This window comes from Mustelus asterias, chromosome 2 (assembly GCF_964213995.1).
Source record: "Mustelus asterias chromosome 2, sMusAst1.hap1.1, whole genome shotgun sequence".
In the NCBI taxonomy this organism is placed as follows: domain Eukaryota; kingdom Metazoa; phylum Chordata; class Chondrichthyes; order Carcharhiniformes; family Triakidae; genus Mustelus; species Mustelus asterias.
Window position 1 is genome coordinate 69,781,659 of NC_135802.1, and position 21,847 is coordinate 69,803,505.

The 21,847-nt window shown below is 43.0% G+C and overlaps 1 protein-coding gene across 5 annotated transcripts in view; it reads left to right on the forward strand.

The window, feature by feature from the left end:
* The first annotated feature begins 309 nt into the window (after positions 1-309).
* Positions 310-21,847, forward strand: part of grb10b (growth factor receptor-bound protein 10b) — a 170,409-nt gene continuing 148,871 nt past the window's right edge. For 2 of the 5 annotated variants that reach the window (XM_078236829.1, XM_078236866.1), the window contains exon 1: positions 1,200-1,385. The gene's annotated coding sequence lies outside the window, so the exon portion shown is untranslated. The other 3 variants (XM_078236849.1, XM_078236839.1, XM_078236876.1) reach the window with 3 other exon arrangements.

A 21,847-nucleotide genomic window follows, 5' to 3' on the forward strand; every position in this document is an offset into this window, starting at 1 on the left:
CTACCAAGCTGGGCGACTCTGCAAGGCGACTGCAAAAAAACCATCGCGTAAAGATAAATAAAGCCCCCCTCCCGTTGTGAACATGAAATCTGGGGTCTCAAGACAAGTGGAGAACCCGGGGGGCGGTGAGGAGCAGTAAAGTGGAGGATTGTAACCTGGACTCTTCCAGATATGGTCAATCAGGACTCGGCTTAAAAACTTTTGGATGCGAGTAAAAACTTTCCGTCAGAGCTGCGCAGGAAGACCCATTAAAGACAGGATAAAGCTGAGCGCTGCCGTCCCTTTTGGCCGCCTGTCGTTGTCCTGTAATAAACATGTTTGGTTGTTGTAGGAAAGAGAGAGAGAGAGCTCCTTATCAAGAGGATGCCTGCAGTGTTGGCCATGTGCGTGTACAACTCAACCGGAAATTTGCGGCGGAGAAGGGGGGGGGGGGAAGGTGGGAAGAAAGCGCGGAAAAATAATAAAAAGCGTAACCTTTGAAACGCCAGACATCTATCAAAGTGAAGTAGTGCGGGGATAGACGTGGAGCTCAGCGACTGTAACCATATACGTTCACGGTTTAGATGTGGGCAAGCAGAACATTTTACACTCACTACACCTCCGGCCGGTCGGCCGCAAGTATTGGGAGGTAGGCGACGCTGACGTCTTGGACATTTTTTTTAACGTGTCCTCCCCGAAATTGCACCATCGCCCACCTCACTGATATTATTTTCTCTCTGCAAGGCGAGAAGGAAAGCTTCAGAGTTTTAACCCTGTCGGTCGCCACTTGGCGTGTGAGCGCCGCTCTCAGTTGGACTGCAATTTCCCACGCGTTGTGTCGGGGGGAATAGATGTGGAATAATAATTAATATTAAAGGATCCTTCATGTACGATTTTGTCGATGGGAGTTGGGGGGGGGGGGGGGAGGAGGAAATTCAGATGCAATTGATTCCCTTCGTCCCCATACTTCACCGACCCGTGTGTGTTAGCTGACGGCGGCGGCTGTGTTTTCTCCCCGGGGAGGGCGGTTGGCGCTGGCGCGAGCGGAGTCCGTTGCTTGAACCGCGTGTGCTCACGCGCTGGCAGCGGCAGTTACTTTAACTTTGTGCGAGGCGGGGGAAGAGAGGAAAAAAAAAGTTGGGATTGCGCGCGCGCAAGAATGCGTGCACGCCAGCGAGCCGCCGCCATTTTTAAATAAAAGTGACGGTGGAGCGCGCGCCAGCCAGCGAAATTGTGTGTGCACGCAGGCGGGTGGGCGCGCGCCAGTAGGCAGCGAGGAGGAGCCACCCAGTGTGAGTGCTGGTGAGTGAGCCAGTTTGACTCTAACCACCACCACCCCGCAATCAGTGAGGGGACAGGGATAAAAAAAATAATCAAATCATCATCTTAACAGCAGTAGGATTGAAGTAAGTGCTCCTTTTGCTTTATCTTTTCTACTTTTTTTTGCTTTTCTTCCGCTCCCCCCCCCCCAACAACTTGTGATTAATCTGTTCGTGTATAGTGTCTCTGTGCTTGAGAGAAGAAGGAGCAGTTGGAAAGTTTTTTTTTGCTGCATTGTGGAATGTCCGGCTATCGGTGTGTGTAAAAGTAGTGGTGAAGTGTGTCTTGGCAGTGCTTTAAAGCCCGCATCCCTGTGCGTTTGAGGTGGAGGCGCTGCGGTCAGCGCACGTACGCAGTGAGATACAGTCGGCATCCAGTGGAGCTGGAAAGAAACCTTGAGTTCAACTTGGTTTTAATCAAGTACAGACCGGGCACACACACAACTTTTTTTTTGTTTCCAAAAAAAGTAAACCTTTGACTTTAATTTGGCTACTCCGTTCCTCCGCACGCTTCCCACTGGGGAACCCAGTAGGTGATACGGAACCAAGAAAAAGTTATGCCGGTCAAGGAGGCTTTTAATGACTGAATTTCGTCAAAACTGCCCCCCCCCCCCCCCGCAACCCTGCATTCTCCTGACTTCGAGATACTTCGTTAGTTAGGACCTGAGCAGGGCCCCGCGGTACTGAAATACCTCAGGTATCCCTTTAAACACAGTTTACAAACTCTGGGCCCTGGGGGAAGCGAGGGAGTGCACTGTTCACTACTTTGGAAAGGGAAAACTGTGATGGGGTTAATAAGCTGCTAAATTATATGCGTTTTCCTCGGTGGCATCAAAGATACTGCTTGGAAAGAAAGTCTGCTCCTTTGCTCATCGCGTGTGTGTGTATTCAGTTGTACATTACTGCGGAGAATATAACAGCGTTTTACAGCAAATGAAGCAACTTCTTTCCTAAAAAATGTTAACGTCACTTCCACTTGGGTGGAAAACTGCATTTGATATTGATATTGAAAGTCTGTAGCTGCTAGCTGCAAACGACTGGAATGGATGGTTGGTAAAACAATTTAGATTCTGAACTGTGAAGTTTTGAATATCCTCGGTATCGTTGAAGATGAAACTTTCTGAATGTGGGTTTACAGACAGAAAACGGATGCAGCATTAAATTCTAATCGAAAATAAGTCAGACTATGAAGCGACGTTCCAAGTGGTCAGCTCTACTTTCCCTTGATTGATTGCACTTAGTTTGTTTTGGGGGTGGGTATAAGTGAAGTGAAGATTGGCAATAGTAGATAAGATTGTGGAACTATTGATTCAAGGTAGTGAAGCCAAACCGTTTCACATGGTTGCTTGTTTAAAAAGTGCATATATACTAATCTTACCAAGAATTATTTTCCTTTTTAAATGAACAAAGCTTGAATCTGGAAATAGTTTTGTAAAGTCTTGCTGAACTTTTGGGGAATTGCCAAAGGCCTGAAAAGTATTTAATCGTTTATTTCTTTCTGTTGGTTCAAAAGTACCGCTGAATCAGTAAATTTCTGGAGAATAGTTCTGTCTTTAATTGAAAGTAAATGCTGCAACTGAGCACGAACCCAAGTCCTTGATTAAAAACAAGGTGAACAACACACTTTTAAGATGAAATTCCATAGTTATGTACATTGGCTTTGAGGAGATTGTTGTCACCACTTAATAGTTCCGTATTAATCATTATTGTTGTCGTATCGGTAGGGTTGTATTTTTTCAGCAGACTTCAAGCACTTTCATGAGCAGTTAATTAATGAAATGTTTTAACTTGTTGGAAGGACATATGATGGGTACTGTGATAGGAAGGGTTAGTATTACCGATGCAGAGTTCAGTAACTTATAAACATTTTCTTGGCTGATTCCAAAAATGTAGTTCTGTTGGCATTTCAAATTCTTCCCCATCTATATATGGGGACTGCTGGTTAATGTTTAATAAATTGAAACTTCATTCAAATTGATCACTTCTTGAGGATTTTGGTTTTTGTTTCCTGATTTCTGTCTATCTTTTTTTTGAAAAGCCCTCACCACAAAATAATGGACAATTAGAATAGCCATGAACATGGACATGCCTGTCATTCTGATCAATGATGTTCTTTGGCAGGAATGCTGAGAAATAGTACATTAGTTTTCTTTTCTAAATGTCATCACAAAAGTGCATTCATTCAGTGTTTTATAGATTATCTGGGCTAATTAATCAGTTGTCAAATCTCACCTTCCAAAAGAAGTATAATTTAGAATGGAGTTTGAACTTTGGCTCAACAGTAGCTATTGTGCTGCTGTTATCGTGATTTTACTTGTCTTCAATGAATCTCTATGGCACGAAGATTAGCAATGAGTTCATTGTACAAAACCAATGCAGAGTTATGATGCCATGAGGTATTAGAAAAAACGCTTGGTTTAGCAGTGAAGCTCAAAGCAGCAGTTTGACTGTTTTCATTAAAAGCTTTAAAAGATGCAACTTTTGTAAGTGCTAGTTTTTGTACATACACTGAAAATGGGGGTGGGGGTGGAGGATGTTTTGGTGAAACATTAATTTGTCTCAATGAACTGATACCCCTTGAAAGCCTGATTCGACGTATTGAACCACCAGAAGGTAAATAGGAGGAGTAGGCCATTTGGCCCTTTGTGAGCATATTTTTGCTATTCAGTATGGTTATGGCTGATCTACCTCAATTCCATCTTCCTGCACTATTGGATACTGTCATGAATGTGCTCGATGACTTGAGCCTTGGGAGTAGAGAATTCCAAACATCTGCTGGCCTTTTGAGTGAAGAAACCTTTCCTTTTCTCAATCCTAAATGCCCAGTCCGTTATTTTTAGCCTATGACCCCATAATAGCAGGAAGAGACATCCTGCTAGCATCTACCCTGTCAAACCCCTGAAGAGTTTTGTGTCAATGCGATCCATGCTCGTTGTTTTGAACATTATGGAATATATCCCTAGTCTACTCGACGTTTCCTCATAGTGCAATTCCCTCAACCCAGTAATCTTTGCATTCCCTCTAAAGGTTAGTGCATCCTTCCTTGGATAAGGAGACCAATACTGTACACAGCACTCTGTGTTCTTAAGATGATGAACAATTGCAGTAAGATTTCTTCACTATTGGTGTCTGACTGCTTTGTAATAGATGCTAACGTACCATTTGGTTTCCTGATTATTTGCCACGTCTGCATGTGATGCTTGTAATTCATGAACGGAAACATCCAGGTCCCTCAAATACCAGCATTTCCCAGTCTCTTGCCATTTGGGGAAAAATTAACCTTTCTATTTTTCAGTTTATCCATGGGAGCTGGAATGAATTTGTAAAGAGTATGTTAGGTCTGACCTACTGATCGAATCATCAAAATACTGGAATGTCAATGGATGTTATTTCTATGGACTTCCAGATGGGATTTAATGAAGCTCCTCGTAAGGAACAAGTTGGCTAAAGTTGGGCCCCATGGGACTGAAGGCAAATTATTGACCTGGTTAGGAAATTGGCTCAGTCATAGAAGGCAGGTGCGCGCGCACAGGGGATTCGATGGCAAGTAACTCACCACCTGACTCTCCAAAGCCTGTCCACTATCTCCAAGGCACAAGTCAGGAGTGTGATGAAATACTGAAGTCAGCTTCAACAACACTCAAGAAGCTTCACACCTTCCAGGACAAAGCCGCCATTTGATTGCCACTCCATTTGCTATCTTCAATGTTCATTCCCTTCATTACCATTGCACAGTTGCAGTAGTATGTACCATTTTCAAGATGAACGTGGCAACTCACCAAGGCACCTTTGACAGCATCTTCCAAACCAATACCTCTTCCTCCTGGAAGGACAATGCAACAGATGCGTGGGAACACCACCTGCAATTTCCTTCCAAACCACACATTATCCTGATTTGAAGCTATCTTGCTGTTCCTTCACTCACTATCGCTGGACCAAAATTCTGGAACCCCTTCCTAACAGTGGGTATACTTGCATCACATGGACTGCAGTTCAAGAAGCTGACTTACCACCACCACCTCAATGGCAAACATTTGCCGCCATCTTGCTCAGTCATTCAAAATTGTCTTTTCCCTTTGCAGTCTTTTTGTGTCCTCTTGAAAGCATTTCTTCCCACCTAACCTCGTATCATCAGAAAACTCTGATACATTACACTTGATTATACCATCTGAATCATTGATACAGATTGTGAATGGCTGAGATCAAAGCACTGATCATTGTGGTACCCTGCTAGTTACAGCCACCCAACCTGCAAATGACCCTTTTTATTTCTACTGTTTTCCATCTATTAAATAATTTTCAATTCATACTGTTATTACCCACCAATCTCATGAGCTTTACACTTTTGTAATAACCGCTTTTGTGGTATCTTGTTGAATAATTCCTTGAAAAGCCAAATGCATTGCATCCTCTGGTACTACCTCATTCACTGTGTTAGAACCTTAAAAAAAACATGTCCCTTCTATAAATCTATGCTTCTACCTAATAATTTTGAGTGCCTTCATAAGATCTTAGCATTTTCTACACTATTACGATCAGGTCAACTGACCTATAACTTCTGGTTTTTTCAGTCCCTCATTTCCTGAATAAATGGAGTTATGCTTGCTACTCTCCAGTCGATGAAGGCAGTTCTTGAATCTAGTAACTCTGGAAGATCAAAACCATTCCACTCTTTCATAATCCTAGGATGCAGAACACCAAGTCAGAGATTAAATTCTGTTAATTTCTCTTGTATTATTTGTTTTGTAATTTTGAGTTCAATTTCCAATAGTTCCTTGATTTCCCTTTATTTCGAGAATATTTTGTGTCTTCTAACATGTTACTTTTGAGTAGCTTGGTAAGGATTGATGTGCAAATAAAACCCATTTTCTTTACACAAAGCGAGAAAAATAAGGTACTTGGAAAGAAGGAAAATAATCGGATTAGAGGAGCAAAGCAATCACTTATACACAAGCCATTAAAAGTAGTGAATTAGACTAACAAGGATATGTTTTTATATTTTATATTAAATATTTAAAAACAAACGTGTGGTTTTATTTCTAGGTGGATGGAATTGCAGTAAACCTTGGTTAGGCCATACTGAAGTAGTGTGCATAATTATGGCTGCCATATTATAAAAGAGGTATTGAGCCACTGAAGGATTTGCAGTGATAAATGTAAGGATACAAGCTGAATTTTTTTTCTTGAAAAAGTGATGGCTGAGGGATGACCTAAAAAATGGTCTATAAAATTGTACCTAAGATTAACTGGTATAGAGTAAGCAGTGTTTCCAGAAGCAAAATGCTGGAGATGCTGAAAATCTGAAGGGCTGGAAATGTTCAACAAGTCAGGCAATATCTACAGAGAGAAACCGAGTTAATATTTCAGGCCAATAGGCTATCCAAATGTGGCAAAGGGAAAACTAATGGGCAATGAGAGAAGAACTACCAAGAAATCAAATAGCCGGGACCGGATGGGATGTACCCCAGGTTACTGTGGGAGGCGAGGGAGGAGATTGCGGAGCCTTTGGCGATGATCTTTGCATCGTCGATGGAGACGGGAGAGGTTCCGGAGGATTGCAGATGTGGTCCCTATCTTCAAGAAAGGGAACAGGGACAGCCCGGGAAATTACCGACCGGTGAGTCTAACCTCAGTGGTTGGTAAGTTGATGGAGAGGATCCTGAGAGACAGGATTTATGATCATCTAGAGAAGTTTAGTATGATCAAAAGTAGTCAGCACGGCTTTGTCAAGGGCAGGTCGTGCCTTACGAGCTTGGTTGAGTTCTTTGAAAATGTGACCAAACACATTGACGAAGGAAGAGCGGTGGATGTGGTCTATATGGACTTCAGCAAGGCGTTCGATAAGGTCCCCCATGCAAGACTTCTTGAGAAAGTGAGAGGGCATGGGATCCAAGGGGCTGTTGCCTTGTGGATCCAGAACTGGCTTGCCTGCAGAAGGCAGTGAGTGGCTGTGGAGGGGTCTTTCTCTGCATGGAGGTCAGTGACCAGTGGAGTGCCCCAGGGATCTGTTCTGGGACCCTTGCTGTTTGTCATTTTCATAAATGACCTGGATGAGGAAGTGGAGGGATGGGTTGGTAAGTTTGCTGACGACACCAAGGTAGGTGGTGTTGTGGATAGTTTGGAGGGATGTCAGAAGTTGCAGCGAGACATAGATAGAATGCAAGACTGGGCGGAGAAGTGGCAGATGGACTTCAACCCGGATAAGTGTGTAGTGATCCATTTTGGCAGATCCAATGGGATGAAGCAGCAGTATAATATGAGGGGTACCATTCTTAGCAGTGTAGAGGATCAGAAGGACCTTGGGGTCCGGGTCCATAGGACTCTTAAATCGGCCTCGCAGGTGGAGGATGCGGTCAAGAAGGCGTACGGCGTACTGGCCTTCATTAATCGAGGGATTGAGTTTAGGAGTCGGGAGATAATGCTGCAGCTTTATAGGACCCTGGTTAGACCCCACTTGGAGTACTGCGCGCAGTTCTGGTCACCTCATTACAGGAAAGATGTTGAAGCCATTGAAAGGGTGCAGAGGAGATTTACAAGGATGTTGCCTGGATTGGGGGGCATGCCTTATGAGGATAGGTTGAGGGAGCTTGGTCTCTTCTCCCTGGAGAGACGATGGATGAGAGGTGACCTGATAGAGGTTTACAAGATGTTGAGAGGTCTGGATAGGGTAGACTCTCAGAGGCTATTTCCAAGGGCTGAAATGGTTGCTACGAGAGGACACAGGTTTAAGGTGCTGGGGGGTAGGGACAGAGGAGATGTCAGGGGTAAGTTTTTCACTCAGAGGGTGGTGGGTGAGTGGAATCGGCTGACGTCGGTGGTGGTGGAGGCAAACTCGTTGGGGTCTTTTAAGAGACTTCTGGATGAGTACATGGGATTTAATGGGATTGAGGGCTATAGATAGGCCTAGAGGTAGGGATATGATCGGCGCAACTTGTGGGCCGAAGGGCCTGTTTGTGCTGTGGCTTTCTATGTTCTATTGTTCAAATGCAGAAGAAACTTTTATTTTACCAGAATGGTGAGAATGTGGAAATTGCTACCACGTAATTGGTGAAGAGTAATGATGTATTTAAGGGGAAGTTAGACAAGGCTATGAAGAGATGGGAACAGAGGATAATGCTAAGAGTTCAATTTGAAAGTTATGAAGAGGCTAGAGTGGAGCATAAAAACTGATATGGACTGATTGGGCTGAATGGCCTGTTTCAGTGCTGTTTGTTCAATGTGAAAATTGCAGATTGGGTGAGCACTTGAGTCCCCAAGTGTGAAAATGAGCTTTGGTCAGGTGGCACATTCTTTGTTCCAAATCTATGCTTTATACATTAGATTTTTAAAAGTACCTTGTATAACAATTCAATTCTCTCTCACTCTCTCCTCTGTTCTTAGCCTCTTGCACTTAAATCAAAGCTCAGTGCAACTTTGAGGAATAGCACATCACCGTATTAAGGGAAAGGCTCTTAGTACTGTAGAGGATCAGAAGGACCTTGGGGTCCGGGTCCATAGGACTCTAAAATCGGCACCGCAGGTGGAGGAGGTGGTTAAAAAGGCGTATGGTGTGCTGGCCTTTATCAATCGAGGGATTGAGTTTAGGAGTCCTGGGATAATGATGCAGCTATATAAGACCCTCGTCAGACCCCACTTGGAGTACTGTGCTCAGTTCTGGTTGCCTCATTACAGGAAGGATGTGGAAAAGATTGAAAGGGTGCAGAGGAGATTTACAAGGATGTTGCCTGGATTGAGTGGCATGCCTTATGAGGATAAGCTGAGGGAGCTCGGTCTTTTCTCCTTGGAGAGACGTAGGATGAGAGGAGACCTAATAGAGGTATATAAGATGTTGAGAGGCATAGATCGGGTGGACTCTCAGAGGCTTTTTCCCAGGGTGGAAATGGCTGCTACGAGAGGACACAGGTTTAAGGTGCTGGGGGGTAGGTACAGGGGAAATGTTCGGGGGACGTTTTTCACACAGAGGGCGGTGGGCGAGTGGAATCGGCTGCCGTCAGTGGTGGTGGAGGCAAACTCAATAGGAACTTTTAAGAGACTCCTGGATGAGTACATGGGACTTAATAGGATGGAGGGTTATAGGTAGGCCGAGAAGGTAGGGATATGTTTGGCACAACTTGCGGGGCCGAAGGGCCTGTTTGTGCTGTAGGTTTTCTATGTTTCTATAACTTCCAAGCTCTGGAGTGTGGTAACTGCAAGGTAACCCAAAGGTAACTGCAGGGTAATCCAATGATATACCCCTTTGCGGTCCCCATTTAAGGATTGCACAGCAATGGCCCAGGAAGTTCAAAGTTCCTTTGAACGATTGCCCTGTAGATGGAACCATTTGAAAATGATTTAAAAATTGCATGGTTTAATTCTGTCTTACTGTCTTAAGTAATAGCTAACCAGGAAAAGTTAGAATCTGGGTAACTATAGTATTAATCCCCCTACATGCTACGTGGCCTCCACTGATGACCCAATACTACCACCTCTTTCCTTCTCCTCCCCCCAACTTCCCCAATATACATTTGCACATCTCCCAACCAACCAATGTCCCTTCCCCACTCCCTACCCTTTTAGCTTACAATCTCCTGGCTCTCAAAGTGGCAGGACCTTTATACTTACCTGCTTTATGGTAGCTGTTGACATTAAAAAACCCTGGGGGACCTGCTGCTCTACACAGTTCACACCCAGCCTGAGTTGGAAGGTCAGGTGAAGAAGGAGCAGCTGGATTTCAAGGTTTAAAAAAAAATCTAGGAGAGGAATGGCAGCCCAATTCAAATTGCAACTTCATGGACGTTATGTGCCTTGATTTAGGCCTTATAGCCTCGTTGAGTTCAAAAGCACCAGGTCATGATCACTGCTGTCGTTTTCTTAGACTGCCTATGCTGGTAAGGGTTCAGTCGTTACGCTTATTGCCCATTCTAAACACATCCTTTGTTTACTTATCCCATTATCACCCGTTTCGCCGCCACCTTGTATACATTTTAGATCGTTTAATTGCTTCTGCTCTCTGCTTGGTACTGCTGCCTTTGTTCTGCCATTCCTCCTTTCCCTGTGCTTTCTGCAAAACTGTTGAATTTTCAACTACTTCCAGTTTTAATTCTGATGATAGATCATCAACCTGAATGAACTGTGAATATTTTCATCATTTTCCAGTTTATTTGATTTCGAGCATTTGCAATATTTGCCTTCTGTCTTCTCATGTTCCTCAGCTCTATGTAAAAAGGCAATTTTATCTAGCACTTTTCATCACCAGAATTCTCAAAGCATTAAGTACTTTTGTGCTGGAAGAACTCAGCAGGTCTGGCAGCAATTGTGGAGAAAGAGTTTGAATCCAATATCAATTATCTTCAGAACTGAGAAGCGGTAGAAATGTGATGGGCTTTATGCTGGAAAATGGGACAGAGTCAAGTAGAACAAAAAGGAAGGCGTCGAATTGGTTGGAAGCAGAAGATTAAATGACATAGATGTCATGGAACAAAAGGCAAAAGTAGTGTTAATGGTTGCAGTAAAGAAAAAAACATTGGTCCAGACTAAGTGTTAATGGCAGAATAAAGGACAGCTGTGTGTGAAAGCAAAAGTGTAAAATCTATGTACAGAAAGACACCTGGCACAAAAGTAAAAATGGAGGGTAGAGTTCATGATATGGACAGTCTTAGTACCATTCTCAGCCTTTACCATCACCATTTACATTCTCTTTGCCTTTTTGTCTATGCCATTCATATTAATTACAACCCCCCTCACAGTATAAATCTTGTTCGATTTTCAGCTCTGATGAAGGGTCATCCTGACTCGAAATGTTAGCTCTGTTCTCTCTCGACAAATGCTGTCAGACCTGCTGAGATGTTCCAGCATTTTCTGTTTTGTTTGATGATATGAAGTTGTTGAATTCTATTGAATCCAGAAGGCAGTAAAGTGGCTAATCATAGAATAAGGTGCTGTTCCTTTTCCTTGTGTTGGGTTTCACTGGAATGTTGCAGCAGGCCAAGGACAGAAATATGAGTGTGAGAACTAGGTGGTGAATTAAAATGGCAAGCAATACATCTTCCTCTCCCTTGTCAGCATTCTGAAGGAACCATTCCCTCCTGGTCCACTGCTTGGTCACCCCCTACAACTCCTCCCCTTCCCACGCTACCTTACCATACAATAGCAAGTGTTTACCCTTTTACCTCCTGTTGCGAAGTTGATGTTTGTAAAATTGTCTGTTTAAAAACATCTTTTTTTTAAAAAAAAGCGATGCAGGTGCAGATGTAGTACACAGACTGAATCATTGTATCGAGAGGCCAGGCAATAAAGTTGCCAAGACAACAGGCTGTTTTTGAATTTTAACCAATCAATTTAAACTGGGCATTTGAATAACAGCAGCATATTAGATTTGAATTTGATGTTTTGGTAACCTGAGAACCAATCCTATTGTGGGGATATTGGAATGTCATCAGGGGCATAAGAGACAGCCAGCAACTGCCTCTGCCACAGCTCATTTATGTCTTAAAAGAAAGCCTCATCTCAATAGTGAAGATAGCATTTTGGCTAAGATCAAGTGTAGTATGGATCGCCTGCACTTGGTTGAGGTCATTAGGTTACGCTGAGGCTTCATATGTTTCATATGAAGCAATTTTTAAAAGCGGCATCTCGGCCTTTTGGCTAAGATGCAAATGAGCTCAAGTCTTGGAGGAGGATCCTCCCCCTTCTCCAATCAGCTTGACTCATGTAGATCAGGTCCAGGACAGGGTGGTTTTGGTCTCCCGTCCTGTCTTGTCAGCCTGGATCTGAAATGTCTCAACTTGTTGAGACTCTGAATTGGATTTGATTTGATTGAATTGGAAAAGTATCAAAAAAAAGAAGACAGTAGGTTCTGCAAGATAAAACCTGGTTGTATTTTGACAGTGACTAAAATATTCTATTTTTTTGTTATTAAGTGGGAATTGTATTTTACCTATTAGAATAGTGTTTTATTCAGCTTGTTAATAGTTTAGTTAACCTGTTCACTGTTAGCTAGATAAATAAGGTGTTGCTTGTTGATTTTACAGAGAGAATCTCAGGTAATTATTTTGATTTAACCACTAAAAGTTGTTGAAGAGCAGATCGCACTTCTCACACTTTTAGCATTATAAAATGAGGTACTCCTCTTTGAGTGGTTAGATGTTGGCTCTCAGAGAGGGGATCAATCTCTTTATAACACCTCTTCCTCACTGTCAGTCCCAAACACCCCTTTCAGGTGAAGCATTGATTTACTTGTACTTTCAATTCGGCCCACTCTATTCACTGTTTTTATACGCTTCCCTTATACTGGGGATTGCTTTGTGGAATACCTCTACTTAGACAGCAAACATGAGCCTAACTTTCTAATTGCGTTTTCCAGTATTTTGTTTTCATGCTTTTGCTTTCGCATGTAGCTGTCCACATCGAGTTAACACTTAATGTGGAGATGCCGGCGTTGGACTGGGGTAAACACAGTAAGAAGTTGGACTTTAACCTGGTGTTGTGAGATTTCTTACTGCGTTAACACTTAGCCAGGACCAATGCTTTGTTTTCTTTTCGCTGCAACCATTAACACTTCATTTGCCTTTGGCTCCATGACATCTTTGCAATGTAATCTCTTCCACCCATTGACCTTCCTTTTCATTCTACATGATGACCACCCCCAGCCCCCTTTCAACAGTATACAAGACCTATCACATTTCTACCCCTCAGTTCCAAAGGGGATTCATATTGGACTCGATGTTAGTGCCATTTCCCTCTACACAGCTATCCCTCCCTGCACCATTACCATCAAGCCAAGGGGCCAATCCTAGTTTTTTGATAGTTGTCAGAAGGGCCTGCTCGGAGCAGCACAGACCTATTTAAATGAGATGCCAGCCTGATTAAGCTGCAACATGGAAAACCATGCTTTATAAACATTGGTAGCATCATGTTCTACAGGGTTCCACAATCAACTGGTCAGATCAAAGCTTCACAGTCTTACTGCATGCCCATAATCTCTACAGTGTAGGAGGCGGTCATTTGGCCCATTGAGTTTGCACTGCAATTGTGAATGGTGGTGGACAAGTAACAAGAGGAGGGGCTATAAATATTTCCATCCTCCGTGATGGAGGAGCCCAGTTTGAGTGCAAAAGATAAGACTGCCACATTTGTATGGGCTTTGATAACATCCCCACAGCATTGCTGAAGATTTGATGGATTGAGGAATAGTGGGCTATGGGGAAATGGCACAGAAAAAAAGTTGAGGCTGGCATATATAAGCCATGATCATATTGAATGACAGGGCATTGATGGACCTGGTGCCAACTCCTGCTTCTATTTCTTACGTGCTGTAAAACCATGCTTTTAGTCAAAACGTTCCGGTACAGCTACAACACTGACATCTACTTGACAATGGAAAATCAGCCAGGTATTTCCTGTCCGCTGGCCAATTGCCTCCTCACTGCCCACTCTCAACCATCAGTAGTATTGGGAGATGTTATCATCTCATTGCAATCAAGTAGCACTTGCCAATAACCTGTTTACCAATGCTTACTTTAGATTCCACGAGGATCTCTAGCCGTCAGACCTGATTTACAGCCTTGGTCCAAAAATCAGCAAAGAAGCTGAATTCCAGAGGTGTACTCTTGACAGCAAGGCAGAATTTGACTGAGAATGGCATTGAAGTACCCTTGTAAAATTTGAAGTCAATGGGACTTGGGCGAAAATTCTCTATTGATTGGAGACCTGCAAAGTACAAAAATAGATGGTTGTGGTTGTTGGAGGCAAATCATCTCAGTCCCATAACATTGCTGATTGAGTTTTTCAGAAGCATCCGTTTCATCAATGACCTTCTGTCCATCATAAGAATTGGCGATGTTCCTTGTTTGCACAATATTCGGTTCAAGTTGCAACTCATACAATTATGGAATGTTTATAGCACAGAAGTGGAATCTTACTGCACATACATGCTTTATCCCTGTATGAGCAATTCAGCTCATTCCATTTGCCTGCCCTTTCCCCTTGCCCATGCAAATCTTTCCTCTTCAGGTGCTTAGACAAGTGCATCTTTCAAAGCTCCTATTGAATTTGCCTCCACCACACTGTCAGGTAGTGCTTTTCAAATCCTAACCACTCTGGGTAACATTTGTGCGACATAAGTGCCAAGCAGTGACTATCTCCAACAAAAGAGCATCTAACCATTGTCTCATGACACTTAATGGCATTACCATTGCAGAGTCTTTCACTTTTAACGCCCTGGGATTATTACTGATGAGAAACTGCACTGGACGAGCTATATAAATGCTTCTGAACTGACCAACCAGTAGCTCACCTCCTGACTACCCAAAGCCTGTCCACCATCTGCAAGTCAGACAGCAGATCCCAAGTGTGATGGAATACTTGCCTGAATGAGAGCAGCTCCGAAACCATCCAACACAAAGTAGCTGTTTAATTAGCTCCGCCTCCACAAACATTCGCTTCCTCTACCTAGAAGGACAAGGGAGATAGAGACCTGGGAATACTACCACCTGGAAGTTCCCCTCCAAGCCACTCACCATCTTGACTTGGAAATGTATTGCAGTTCCTTCACTGTCGCTATGTCAAAAACCTGAAACACCCTCCTGAGCAATACTAGGTACACATGGACTGCAGTGATTCAAGAAGGCAGCTCATCATTGTCTTCTAATGAGCAATTAGGAATGGGAAATAAATGCTGGCCTAGCTAGCGACACCCATGTAAGCATTTGTTCCTTTGGTGATCAGCTTAAATCTGTGTCGAATGATTCTTAACACTTATGCCAATGGGAACGTTTTCCCTCTGCTCTGCCTAAATTCCTCATGATTTTGAACACCTCTCTCCAACCTGTTCTGCGAACAACCCTAGCTTCCCCAGTCTATCTCCGTGACTGAAGTCTTTCATATCAGGAAGCATATAGACCTCTGTTCTGAAAAAAGACACTGCTACTGTTTCCTGCCACTCTGCCAATTTCAGATCCATTCCATCACTTTCTCTTATTCTGTGGGCTTCATGTTGCTTGCAGGCAAACTTATTAGGTAGCACTCCTCAGTGTGGCAGAGTGCCAGGCAAAGATCATCTCCAGCAAGAGAATTTAACCACCTCTCCGGTGTTGATTCTGCTACCCAATTAAAAATCACAAATCTCTTTGTAAATATTTTCTGAATAAAATAACATTCTCTTGTCATTACAGCACAGCCAGAGGCCATTTGGCCTATTGAGTCTTTGCAGGCTAATTGTTGAACATTTGGATCAGTCCCTTCCCCTGATCTAGCCACATAGCCTGCAAGTATATTTAAGAACAAATAAAATTACAGCACAGGAACAGCCCTTCGGCCCTCTAAGCCTGCACCGACCATGTTGCCTGACTGAACTAAAACCCCCTACGCTTCTGGGGACCATATCCCTCTATTCCCATCTCATTCATGTACTTGTCAAGACGCCCCTTAAAAGTCACTACCGTATCCGCTTCCACTACCTCCCCCGGCAACGAGTTCCAGGCACCCACCACTCTGTGTAAAAAAAAATCTGCCTCGTACATCTCTTAAAACTTGCCCCTCGCACCTTAAACCTATGCCTCCTAGTAATTGACTCTTCCACCCTGGGAAAAAGCTTCTGACTATCCACTCTGTCCATGCCTCTCATAATCTTGTAGACTTCTATCAGGTCTCCCCTCAACCTCCGTCGCTCCAGTGAGAACAAACCAAGTTTCTCCAACCTCTCCTCATAGCTAATGCCCTCCATACCAGGCAACATCCTGGTAAATCTTTTCTGTACCCTCTCCAAAGCCTCCACATCCTTCTGGTAGTGTGGCGACCAGAATTGAACACTATATTCCAAGTGCGGCCTCACTAAGGTTCTATAAAGCGTCAACATGACTTGCCAATTTTTAAACTCAATACCCCGGCAGATGAAGGCAAGCATGCTGTATGCCTTCTTGACTACCTTCTCCACCTGCATTGCCACTTTCAGTGACCTGTGTACCTGTACACCCAGATCCCTTTGCCTATCAATACTCCTCAGGGTTCTGCCATTTACTGTATATTTCCTATCTGTATTAGACCTTCCAAAATGCATTACCTCACATTTGTCCGGATTAAACTCCATCTGCCATCTCTCCGCTCAAGTGCCCAACTAATTTTGTTTTGAAATCATTGGGTCTCTACTCTAACCACCTTTGTATCTCGAGTTCCAGATCTTTGCTACTTATGTATAAAACATAGAGAATGATAGAATCCCTACAGTGCAGAAAGAGGCCATTTGGCCCATCGAGTCTGCATTTACCCCACTATTCCCCCTAATCTACACCTCTTTGGACACAGGGAATTTATCATGGCCAATCCACCTAACCCACATCTTTGAACTATGGGAGGAAACCGGAACATTTGGGGAGAAAACGTGCAAACTCCACATGGATGGTCATCCAAGGCTCGATTTGAACCCAGGTCTCTGGTGCTGTGAGGCAGCAGTGATAGCCACCATGCTGCCGCATTCTTGCTTCTGTCATCACCCTCCCTCACACCTCTTCCCCAAACTCCTAGTCATTTTACCATCGGCAAATGGGAATAACTTTTTAAAAATATAACTGCCTTATTCAGACCTGTTATAATCTGGATAACCTCTACCACATCTCCCCATAATCTCATTTTCTCCAACCTAACATTGCAGCCAAAATCACTCCATCCTTGGAATGCTTATGATAAATCTCTGCACCTTCCCTAAAATGTGGTGACCAGAACTGGATGGATGCGATACTCTAGTTGTGGCCCAACCCGAGCTTTATAAAGGTTGGCACAATTTCCCTTTTGTACACCTACATACTATTTATGAAACTCAAGATCCTGTATGCTTCCGTAACTTGTCTCTCCAAATGTTCTGCCACCTTCAAAAATCTATGAACATAAACTATTAGGTTTCTTTGCCCATGCACACACTCTAGAACAATGCCTTAATCCTTTCTCTTTGGCCAAATTGCAGCCCCTCCTATTTTCCTGTATTAAATTCAGTCTGCCCATTTTGCTTGCCTATCTATGTTCTGTTGCAGTCAATGCTTTCGTTGGCAATGTTTTCAATATTGCTCTATTTTCCAATATCCAAGTCATTTTCAAATATCGGGAAGCAGTGGTATTAGCCACTTGGGGAACACTATTGCCTCGAGCTTCCAGTTTGAAAAAACAACCATTGGCCACAATTTGCTTTTTTCAAAATTTTCCAAAAAATTCAATTAAACTAGTCGAGCATTGTCTGACTCAAACCTCTCCGAGCACTTGCTGAATTTTTTCCCCTGACTATTATTTTTAAATCCTGACACACAACTCGTGTTGACCAGCCTGTAGTTAATAGGGATGTTCTTTCTTGATTCAGGGTGCCACTTTTCAATCCTCTGCCACCTTCCCCATATCTCGGTAAGATTATGGAAAGGCTTTCTGCCGTCTCCCTGCCCACTTCCATTAGCAACCTAAGCCATCAGACCAGCTGACTTATTTACTTTAAGCAAAGCCAGGCTTTTCAGTATTTCCTGCGACTCAGTTTTCACCCCATCTATTATCTCGACCATTTTAGCTTCAGCCAATACTTTTTCAGCATCCTCTTCCTCAGTAAACATACATACAAAGTATTCAAAGGCATATGCAAAGTTAGAATACTTAAAGCATATATCATCCTCTTTGTTGCAAGGGGACCTACCAGTGTGCTATTTACATGAAGGTGGATTTTTTTGGGTGCCTTTTATATTAACTGCCATTTTATCCTCATACTCTCTTTAATGGTCTTGTTTTCCCTTTTTGTCTGAATTCCAGCTCAATATGCATCAATTTGATTTGTTTCCGTGTGTCGTCCATCTCCCGTCTAATCCAAGGCACCCTCATTCCCCTGTCCTTGATGAACATCATCTCAAAAACGAACCTTGGAAGTATTTTCCTGTCAGCGTTGGTTTCATTTTACCTTGGCTAGATATTTCATACCTCTTCAAATTTGGAAGTTCTACTTTAGGTTGTTACTTGTCTCCATTCTAATGTAAACCTTGTGATTCAATGATCACTCTTACCAAAGTGTTTTTCACTTGTCCCATCTCCATCCCCGGCACAAGATGCAGTATTGCCTCCTTTCTAGTTGGATTAAAAACATACTGGTCAAGGAAATTTCCGTAAACACATTTCAGAAATTCTGAAACTCTGTTCTGATGATGCCACTTTCAAAAATGGCACTTCTGATATGTCTGTCTTTTTCATTAACCTAAGCTATCCCACCCACTGTGGTTGACAGGACACTGAACTGGGTTTGATCCATTTCCTGCACCTCTGCCTTCACCCCTTCCCTTCCCTCCCAGAAGCATGATGGGGTCTCCCTTGTGCTCGCTTTCCACCCCACCAGCCTCTGCATTCAAAGGATCACCCCCTGTCATTTCCGCCAACTCCAGCATGATGTCACCATGAAACAGATCTTCCCCCTCACCACCCTATTGGCATTCTGCAGGGACTGCTTCCTCCATGATATCCTGATCCACTCCTCCATCACCCTCTATTCTTCATCCCCTTCCCATGGCACTTTCCCTTGCAATTGCAGAAGATGCAACAACTGCCCCATTACCTCCTCATCGTTCAAAACTCCAAACACTCCTCTTAGGTAAAGCAACATTTCACTTGCATCTGCTTCCATTTGGCCTACTGTATTTGCTGCTTCCAATGCACTGTTTTACATGAAGGAGAGTAAATACAGACTGGGTGACTGTCTTGTGGATCACCTTTGCTCAGTCTGCAAGCATGACCCCCAGACTTCCTGTTGCTTGCCATTTCAACTCAGCATCCTGCGCTCATGCCCACATATCCATCCTTGGCCTGCCACAATGCTCAGTGAAGCCCATGCAAACTGGAGGAGCAGCACCTTATCTTTCATTTCTTGGGATTTGATGTTGATTTCAATAACTTAAGACTGTAACCTTTCTCCTCCATCTTGACCTTTTTTATATCCAGATATTTATTGTCTCCCCTTTTCCCCCACTGGGCCAACTGTCACTTGTCCTTTGGTTTTGCTTTTACTGAGCCTTTATTCTCCCATTAACACATTCTAATATCTTACCTTTATGCCACCATCTGCATTTTCTGCAGCCCTTCAAACTGTTATTAACACTTTCTCTTTCTCGTGACCTTAGTTGCAATCTCTCCAAGCTCCCACCTATCACTGACCTTCTACTCTGCTCCACCCTCTCTTATCCAGTAGATAATCTTGTATCTCTCTCCCTCTTGGCTCTGAAGACTTGTACAGACTTAAAATGTTAACTGTATTTCTTGCTCCACAGATGCTGCCAGACCAGTTGAGAATTTCATCATTTTGTTTTTTTGTTTCAGAAAATCCTCTCCATCCTTTCCCCTTGCACTAACATTGTTCCAATAGATAATTGGGTGATGAAAGTCCCCCAACATCACTCTATAGTTCTTGCACATCTTGGTGATTTCCTTGCAGGTTTACTCCTCCCTCTCTTTCTCTCTCACACAGTATTTGGAAATCTATAGAATACCCCCAGTAATGTGTTATACCCTTTTTGTTTCGCATTTCTAACCAGATTCTGTCCTTGTCTTCTCGAGGACAGCCTCTTTTCAATACTACATTATCTTCCCCTAATCAGTACTGCCACTCTACCTGCCTTTTTTCCTCCTCTCTTTTCTGAACACTTTGTATCCATGGCACCCAGTGCGCAAAGTTTGAAAAAAGTGATATTCCAATATTGCCAGTACATCACATTTCCACTGGGCTATTTGTGCGTGCAGCTTACTAACCTTGTTCGCCACCCCTTTTTATTCTTTCATGGATATGGGCGCTGCTGTCAAGATCAGCATTTGTTCCTCATTCCTAATTGCCTTTAAATTGAGTGACTTGCTGGCTTTTCAAAAGACATCAAGAGTCAACCACGTTGATAATGTTCTGCAGTCCTATGCAGGCCAGACTGGGTAAGGATGGCAGATTTCCTTCCCTCCAGGCTATTGAGGGAATCAGATGTTTTTAATCGGTGATAGCTTAGGGTTAACCATAACTGAGACCAGCTTTCAATTCCAAATTTTAAAAATTGAATTAAAATTCCATCAGCTGCTGTGCTGGGATTTGAACCTGTATCCTTGCTGTCATGCCCGCATGTCTGTTCTTGATCTGCTGCAATGCTCCAACGAAGCCAGGTGCAAGCTTGCGGAGCAGCATCTCATCCAGTTGGGCATTATGCAGCCCTCGGGTCTTGACTTTGAGTTCAGCAACTTTTAAATTTTGACTTTTCTCCTCAATCTTAAAACTCCACCTCCCTTTTTTAAACTATCTCATACATGTATTGCCTCATGCAAACCCCCCCGCCGCCGCCACCCAACAACAACAACAACATCAGGCCATCTATCTTTTGCTGTTAATGTTGCTACTTTCTGTTGCAGTTTCTACAGTTCTAACACATTCTCCCACCTTTCAGTTCTGAGGAAGAGTCTTAAGAACTTGATGTTAACTGTTTTTTTCCTAATTGATGCTGGCTAACGTAAGTTTTTCCACCATCCTCTGCTGTTCTTCCCCAGAGGATTAGTCAGCCGAGGCCTCTGGATTATAAATTCAATGACATTGCCACTATCTCCCTTACTTTGTGTTAAAAAAACCATGCATACTTAATCTGTCTCTGAATTCCTCACAGCTTCCTTAGTCTGTTTCTATCTAATATGCTTTCTCCTCTAGTACCATGCAATAATCTTATTCCTTTATATACCTTCAACTTTGTGTAATTCTATATGCTGGCACCCACCTACTTGCTAATTTAGATTAAACTTCTCCCAATTACACTGGTGAACTTTTCTGAGGGCATTGGCCCCTTTTTTTGATTAAGTGCCTTCTGCTCCGGAACTGGTTCCAATACACCAATAATCTGAAGCCTTTCATGCCTCAGTCACACATTGATTCTTCCTTAACATAATATTTCTACTCGCACTAATTGAGAATTGTAGGTTAGGATATATAGTTCATTGGTTTTATATATTCATTTGTCAGTTGGAGAGGTGGTATTCTTGATTCCTGTGTACATATTGATAAGCCCAAATATTGTTAATCTAACTCACTCTTGTCCAGAAGAATTTTGGGTTAATGTAAAAGAAAAATACAATAGGTGATGGAAATACTCAGGTCAGGCAGCATCTATGAAGACAGAAAAACAATTCAAAGGGCTTTATTATGGTACACCTTTTTAAGAGCCTTGAATAAACAACGGTCCACCTTCTTGTGCTACTGCTCTCTTTTTGAGCAGCCATTGCCTTGTACGTAATAGCAGCTATTGCAGAGGTTAAGAGAACACAACATGGTGGTAGCCTGTGGGAATTTCAACATCTCAACTTTTTAAATACTCTTCCACACCTTTTGGAGAAGTGCTTGTCATGGCCATTATCAATTCTACAGCAACCTCCGGTCCTGAATATTGATTCTATCTATCCAAGGATTAAGGGTGCTCTTTTGGAACAACGGGGAAAGATGAAAAAGGTATATGATAGTTATGTTGGAATTGAACTTTCCAAATAAGTGGTAGGACAACAGGTGGTGATATAGAATCCAGGAACTGGTACATGGAGTACTGCACAAG